The sequence below is a fragment of the Carassius gibelio genome, chromosome B3, assembly GCF_023724105.1.
Source record: "Carassius gibelio isolate Cgi1373 ecotype wild population from Czech Republic chromosome B3, carGib1.2-hapl.c, whole genome shotgun sequence".
Taxonomy (NCBI): domain Eukaryota; kingdom Metazoa; phylum Chordata; class Actinopteri; order Cypriniformes; family Cyprinidae; genus Carassius; species Carassius gibelio.
In genome coordinates this window covers 29011148-29019678 of record NC_068398.1, presented here as the reverse complement: position 1 = coordinate 29019678, position 8531 = coordinate 29011148, and the positions used below count along the sequence as shown (strand labels likewise).

General features: G+C 36.7%; 1 long non-coding RNA gene across 1 annotated transcript; it reads left to right on the top strand.

Annotated features, from left to right (window-relative positions):
* The first annotated feature begins 4132 nt into the window (after window positions 1-4132).
* Window positions 4133-7685, top strand: LOC127953917 (uncharacterized). Its single transcript, XR_008153359.1, has 3 exons — window positions 4133-4279; window positions 4892-4957; window positions 5438-7685. It is a non-coding gene; the product is annotated as an uncharacterized LOC127953917 (long non-coding RNA).
* Window positions 7686-8531: the final 846 nt, after the last annotated feature.

Below are 8531 nucleotides of genomic sequence, written 5' to 3'. Positions count from 1 at the left end.
ACATGTGATCCTGCCTTATAACTTTGTTTATCTTCAGGAATAGCCATTAGCATCTGTAGCTCGCCTACGATGCATTAAAATGCTGCCTCCGTGGGCAGCTCACAAGGTTTTGGAAGAGAGCATTAGTGTTTTTTTCCCACTCTCGGTTTATTGGGTTCATCTAGTACATTCTTTCACTACTGTGTTTATCAGTTGAATAAAACAACGGGCAAAAGCAGTTGAAGTTATTTTAAACCAGTGTATCTGAATCTCACAAACAGCTCAAAGGCATTTGCATGCCTCATTGTGCGCTCACAATTATATTATCATCCAAAACACTTCAGCCAGCGTCAGCCTTTAAAGCTTTTCACATGCAACACATGCAACCCCAGTTGATTGTCGGGAGATCCTCTATTGATTCGACACCGACACACGCATTATGCAATTCGATGGTTATTTATAGAGCATAGACTCCATGACGAATTAACAACACCCACGCATATCTAGATAATGGATGACGATGACGCTGTCAGTGCGCCGGGATCATTAAATACTCGAGTCGTGACAGAATGATAATCCAATAAAGCATGTCATCAAATCTCTTTTTTAATCCTCAGATCAGTAAACACTGCCTCTGAGGTCCACATCTGTTCTTTACAAACCTCCTGTCCAAACACGGTATGGTCGTAACGTTAAACCGCAGATACAAATGCAAGACATGGCTGCCACTGTGAGCAGTACCCAGGATGACCTGTGATTGCTGGGATACAGTCACTAAATAAAGCTTTCCATCTAAACATGAAACATGTTTTCAACACTGATAATAAGAAATAGTTCTCGTACAGGAAATCGGCATATTAGAAGGATTTCTGAAGGATCATGTGACACTGAAGACTGAAGCAAATTCAGTTTTGCATTACTGTAACAAACTACATTTGGAAAAAATATATTTAAATTTTACTGTTTTCACTGTATTTCTTAACAAATATATAAACGCAACCTTGGTGAAGGTAAGAGACTATCAGATTCAAATGTAAAACATCTCTCACTGAGTTACATTCTTAGAACGTAGAATGTAACCAACTGCAATGATGTCACTGTAATATTTGAATTCTTAACTGTGATTGGTGCTTCGAAGGTGATGTCTGTACCCCGTTGTTACAGAGTGACACAGCCACATTTCCTTAACCAATGGCATGTGTTTAGGAAAGGATTGTGAGTTGGACTGACCAGTGGCAGATGAGGGGATCGTTTAGGAAACTGTGAAAACAGTAATTATACACAAGATAGTCACATTGTGTTGATTCTCATACACAGGCAACAATGATGCAGTACATATAAAATTGAACAATATGTTATTGCCCTGATATTTGCTCTAGGAAATGCACATCTAGTTTCTAAAATGGCGTTATTGTCAAATCCAAGAGAGTGGGAACATTTCGACAGTACCATGCTTAATGCATCCGATTTAGAGGTCAAACTAAAACCCAGGTTTTTATAGGCACTGCTCTTCCGTCATTTATTAATGGAGTTCCAGAAGCTGCTTCATTCCTAAATTGATTTTGACCTCTCTTATGTTTGTGAAAAAAAGAAGCTTCTGAGAAAGTAAGATTACTGGTAGAGGAGGAACCGGAGATGAAAAGAGGGAGGGCAACGGATTAGGTGAGAGAAAAGTAGAAATGTCAGTCTAGGGTCCATTTAAGAGAACTTTAATGGCTCTTGATAACGCTAGAGCTTGATCTATAAAAGTCTTGATTAAAAAAGGTATCTTATGACACATTAAAGCATTTAATGAGCTCAATAAAGCACTTATATTGAGCTTAATGGATTATATATAAATGAAAATCATAACACATTTCCAAAAAATAACAAAGAAATTCCTCTTCTACAATACAGTGTTGTTGTTGTTATTAAAACTGTTTCCATTAAGTGAAATCAGGCTTGAATAAAATACAATATAAATATCGGATAAAAAAAATAAAAAAAGTAAAAAATAAATTTGAAATATAAATGAGAATTGATACTATGGCAGCTAACTGAAATATCACTTTCATAAAAAAGGTACAAAAGCTGTCACTGGGGCAGGACTTTTTCAAAACAGTACTAATATGAATATGTATTTGTAAGGTATTTAATTGCACAAGTGTACTTTCTGAAAGGATGGCATCCCACATAAACTCACATAAACTCTAAACTGCTCCTGCCAATAAATCCATCCATCATTAAAAGAATTGGACTCATTTGGGTTTGTACTGTAATTAGCATGTGAGGGCAGCGTGTTGGGCTGCTTTTGTCTTTGATCATGGCTGACTGAATGGGAAGCTGGTTAAAATGCGTGCCTTGTTAAGAGTCATGGCCCTGGAAATGAGGCTTTGTGCATAAGAAATTCCTCCCATTATGGCTGATGGAAGATAATAGTGCAGAGATAGTAGACAATGCTGACATACTCTAGTTTTTTCATCTGTAGTTTTTCCAAAACAGCCATCGGGACAGTAAGGAGAGAAATAGATGTCACCTGCAGGGCAAGAATTTTGAATAGAGTTTACAGAGATGGGGTGCACTCCGAGTGTCAGATGAAGAAGAAGAAGAAGAGACTGGTCTGGTTTACGATTTCATCAGTTTACAATGAATCTCTTTGGTGCATAATACTGTTTCCTAAACTCTACATGTGCCACAGTACAATGAAAGGTTACACTTCTACATAATTTGACCTAATTATCCAACAGAAAAGCAAATTTGCATATACTTTCACTATGCATTATAGAAGTTTTACAGTTTGTCCTTTGGTAACTAGAGTAATTGTAAATAATCACCCCTAGCAATCATTATTTTGCTTTTGCATGCCACATTTTCAACGAGGATGCAGATGTATTGTTGTCAGAGTGCACAGGTTAATGTGCACCAAACTTCTTAAGGTTAAAATCCTACAGAAATGGTTAAAGTTTGAACTGTACAAATTAAATGCACACTTTCAATTTAAAGGAAAAATAGTCCAAAATGAAACATTTACTCACCCTCAAGCCACTTTTACAAAATACTATTTCCTTGTGTCATTGCATTTTATTACACAGAATTACTTTTGAACTTACTTGTTTGCTTTTCTTTATATTTATGTATGAGTGGGGTTGTTACCAATATCTGGTAAAAAATTTCAAGCCAACAGCACCTTTAGAAATACGTTTACTGAGAAAAATGGTGACGTGTTCAATACTTATTTTACCCACTGTATAGAGTTTTTTTCTTCATTTGAACAGATTTGGAGAAATTTAGCATTACATCCTTTGCTCACCACTGCAGTAAATGGGTGCCATCAGAATGAGAGACCAAACAGCTGATCACAATAATCTTCAAGTAATCTACACGACTCCATTGTATCAATAACCTCTTCTGAAGAGAAAAGCAGTGTGTTTGTAATAAACAAACCTGTCTTTGAGGTGTATTTAACTTCAGACCATTGCTTCCAGCTAAAATATGACTCCTCTATCCATAATCTTGCTTTACCCAGTAAAAAATGAACAGTCCAAAACAGCATTTTGATGTGAGAGGACAACATAGAATGGACTTTTGCACTGGAGAAAGTGTTCTTATGGATATAGTATGAATGCATATTTTGGCCAGAAGTGACGGTTTGTCTATTTGGACTCTCATTCTGATGGCACCCATTCACTCCATTGGTGAGCAAGTGATGTTATCCTAAATTTCTCCAAATATTTTCCCATTAAGAAACAACATCCTCATCTACATCATGGCCTGGATGAGTATATTTTAACCAAATGTCATTTTTTGGTGTGAACTATTCCTGAAAGCTGCTGAAACTTCTGAATAACCTATGTGGTAATAATGCTGTACTTGCTTAAAGAATGCCTTTATTTATATCTCATTTATATATCTTCATTGTATTCATTCAAATTACTTGCTGTAATATATTTCTTGCATTTTTATAACATTTACTACATATGTGCTATATTTGATCTGTTTTGATATTTTTTACTGTCTGTGAAAAATGATGCAGTGCATTCAAGTTTAACATATTCACTCTAAAAACGGCTGGGTTATTTTTTAACCCAAAATGCTGGGTTGAGTCTGTTGGGTCATTTTGTTGGGTTATTTTATTTCTTTTTAAACACTTTTGGGTAGTTTCAATTTACCACGTGTTGGGTTAAACCTGCTGGGTTGCGTCGCTGGGTTGTTTCAGGTCAGCGCTGGGTTATTTAACGCGCCTTGAAGATGTTTAAATCGCTCCCCAACTGTCACTTTGGAAGAACAACGGGGCAAAGCCACGGCTTTCAACTGTTTTAAGGTAAGTTTTTAAATGTTTTCATTAATAATTATTTTAAATTGGCAGAATTATAACTTTTTTTGCGGCAACAATACTGTTAAACGTCTACAGGCCAACATTATTTACGTTAAATGATGAACTGTTTAACGTACCTCAAACGGCCAACCTACGTTACGTGACTCGCATAATCGTGAGACGACAGATTAATAGTTTTATTAAGTTTCAGACAGTGACGGATGGCTGAAATATGCTAATACCTGTGAAAATAGAGGAAAAAGTCGTTTCTGACACTGAAAAGCGAATTTAACATTTAAGTGAGTCAAATGAGTTCAAAAAGTGAATACGATTTTCTGCTCTAATGTAAATGCCTACAGTTGTCCATATCGACATGTAAATCATAGAAATTACGTACAATATAGTCGGACTGCAGGTCTAAAAGAACCGACGATCCAGTTCAAATAAACCGGTTCAGTAAATTCTCGAACAAATTTCCTGGAAAAGAATTGACGTCTCAGGGCATTTCAAAGTGGCGCACGCACAGCGATTGACTTAGTGAGGTGTTTTGATGCTTTTGTGGTTTATAAAGTCTTTTTACATACAAATTATAATTCAAAATGTGTTTTTTCCTGTCAGAAAAGCACATGGATACATTTGTGAGAGAATAACTCGTCGAGTGCAGTCTTATTGATGTGTCTAACGGTAAGTTCGTGTTTATTATACATTTTACATAATTGCTTGTCTGTTATAATCAACTAACGTTAACCCTCACGTAACTTAAACGCACATATATGAACTTTGTGTTCAGAATGTACCTAATTTAGCAGCGTAAACATCATATACCAATTTTCCAGCTCGTGTTTTTGACTTGTCCTTATCACTTTGGTACATCTGTGTTTATATGGACTGTTTTAAAGCTGCGGAGTAACCCAGTACCTGCGTGACTTGTCATAGAAATGTCTGTGTGCGCGCATGCAGTGTTATCGCCCTTATCTGTGCCAGTGACTGTGTGTGTTTGATATAGCCAGCATATTAACATAAAACTGTGCTTTATAATAACTGGAACATCCCATTGATTAGACAGTTTGAAAGCACACCTTTCAGCCAATGACTATATCATATTCTGCTTAGATATAACAATTTGTATATTATTTTATTTTATTTTTTTACTTTATTTTAAAGGTTGGAACAAACATGGAATTCCTTAACTGAGCAGAGTCCACAAAACCCCATCCAATTGTCATGGCGATTTAAAAATGCCAGCAGATCTCTCAGGAATTGATCATAATCAATGGACAGGTAAGGATATTCTGGACTATTTTCCAAATAAATTGCAAATTGTATATTTAATTGCATTTTTCCACATGTGGACGCATACATTGTGACATAGTCCAAACGCAATTGAAAAGCATTTGTATTTCAGATGCCTTACACAGAAAGCTGTCAGTTTGTGTCAAGCGTGGGACTATACTATGGGGCATGTTTTTTATTGGGATATATTCTGTAGTTTTTACCCCAAATCTCTCACTGTTTGCACTCTGATGCACGTCAGCAAAACAACATTGCCGTTCTACTCTTATTTACCTATTTGCATCTTACCCTATATTTTATACCTCAGGTGAAAAGCATTTGGTTAATAGTGAATATTGACCAATAGTACCATGTGGCTCTAACTGTTAGCAGGGGATAGTAGTTGCATTTGGGGTAAAAATGACAGAATTATTTATTGTGTGAGGTGCCAAGAATATAGGGAGATCCGGGTTGCACTGTCTGTTCTTTAACACGCATCTCTCGGAGTGGCAGCAGCCTTTAGTAGTGCCTTAACCTCCATTGTTTAAAGCATTTGGCACAATTGACTTTTAGTGACATCACCTCCCAATACAAACACTCTCCATAGTATGGTCCCACCTCTGGCAAAAATTGACAGTTTTCCATGTGAGGCTAAAGTAAATTGCTAAAGTAATTGCGATTCCCTTTGAGTTTTGGCAGGTAACGTGCAACACAGTGAAAAAACAGACATGGTAATTAGTAACACCTCATGTACTTGTTCTTATGTTGCATCTATGCTAACATTAGTCTGTTTCTCTCTTATTCCGAGGTCACCGTGGCCACCAGATCCAGTCTGTATCCAGATCAGAGGGTCACTGCAGTCGCCCGGATCCAGTACGTATCCAGACCAGATGGTGGATCAGCACCTAGAAAGGACCTCTACATCCCTGAAAGACAGCAGAGACCAGGACAACTAGAGCCCCAGATACAGATCCCCTGTAAAGACCTTGTCTCAGAGGAGCACCAGGACAAGACCACAGGAAACAGATGATTCTTCTGCACAATCTGACTTTGCTGCAGTCTGGAATTGAACTACTGGTTTCGTCTGGTCAGAGGAGAACTGGCCCCCAACTGAGCCTGGTTTCTCCCAAGGTTTTTTTTCTCCATTCTGTCACCGATGGAGTTTTGGTTCCTTGGTTTTCCTTAGTTGGGGACAATTAATATCAAGCCATATCATCGACTTGATTGCACAGAGGGACGATACATCACTGAATCAGTGATGAACTGACTTTAACTGAAAACTGAGTGTTGACTGTTGTCCCTTTGCATTATTACACACTATTTTCCTATTTAATACTGTAAAGCTGCTATGATGCAGTATTTGATCAATATGAGAGGCTTATTAGTCATAATAAATGGAAAATACAGCTGCAAACGGACTTTGCTTTTCCATTTGAAATTTGGCAGTCACTGTGCATTCATGAAAACTGAAAAGGTAATTTTTGTTTGTTGTTTCTGAAAGTGTTTTTGTTCAAGATTTGCAATTGTGTTTGGATTTTGTCACATGTGGAAAACCCAATTGAAAACATAATTTGCAATTCCTTTTGAAAATTGTCCTTCCGTTGACAGGCTCTAAAGCAGAGTACACTGCTCTCAGGTGTACAGTAGATCTTTGAATTTTCATTTTTGGGTGAACTATATATGTTGAACTACCCTAAGCAGTGCACATCTACCTACATAGGAGTCTTTATATACTTGATATAAATTTAAGGACATCTTTAAATTATTTTACATTTAAATTTAAAGAATGTTAATTGTCAATGTCATTTCACTGTGTATTTAAATAGCTAAACATGTCAAAATGTAATAGTTAAACAGCTAGACAGGTCATTTAGAAATAATTTTCTTATTTATTTTAACTGTAATTCTGTGATTTTTATTTTATTTTTTTTGCATTTGCTGGAAACAAAAAAAGGGAAAATTCCATGTTGTTTGTCATTGGTACACATTTTTGAATATCAGATGGCATTAAAAATATTTTTTAACAGTCTAAATAACCTGTATTCTTCATTATTTATTAATCCATGATTGCTTTGTTAAGCAAAAGTGAAATTATGAGAATAACCCAGCAAGAATAACCCAGAATCATAAAAATGCAAACCCACAAATGGTAAAAATGACTCTTAACTTGGGTTTTCTAAATAACCCAGCATGCTGGGTTAAAATGTGTAAACCAGCATGATGGGTTACTTTAACCCAGCACGTGTTCTGTCCAATATTTACCCAGTGCTGGGTTGCCAATTGGGTTATTTTTAACCCAGCCATTTTTAGAGTGTTGAGATTGTAGGGTAAAAATGATACACTGAAGGGTGTTTCATCACCTCGTCTGGATTGTATTTCCATATGTGTAGTTTTATGTCAGCCAGCATTTAATCCACTCTTCACATTCATCAACGTTTCTTCTTTGAGCAGCCCTGTGCCTCTCTTGCATTGAATTGTGGAGGTGAATCTTGACTTTCACTATAATGAAGAGAATGTAGATCAACAGAGGACAACACAAGAGATTCTCTTGTGAAAATTCTGACAATGGATGAACATCCAGGAAATGATCAGTATCAACCGCTGAGAGGAAGAATAGGAGTTCGATGCATGGTAGAAGGGTACAAAGTCAAAACAGAGGAAAAGGCCCAGGACAGATCAGATGAAATAAGGCCCAGTATTGTGCACCATGTTGCCAATCATGGCTTACAGTGGCTGAGGTGGGTTTACTGTGTTTGCCTTTCTAATTTAGTGTTCTCACCTTTGTACCCATATTTATTTTTTGTTTCTATATTACAATCTCTTACAATCAATAACCCACATACAGTACACAGATATATGAAGAAGTGCAGCCTGTCATGTTCAGTAACTGTCATCCAAACTGCTGTAGTTTACATCAGGTAATACTAAGAGAGGGCATTGTTATATTGACAACATGACTCAGCATCTTGTTTGTGCACAGTGACTT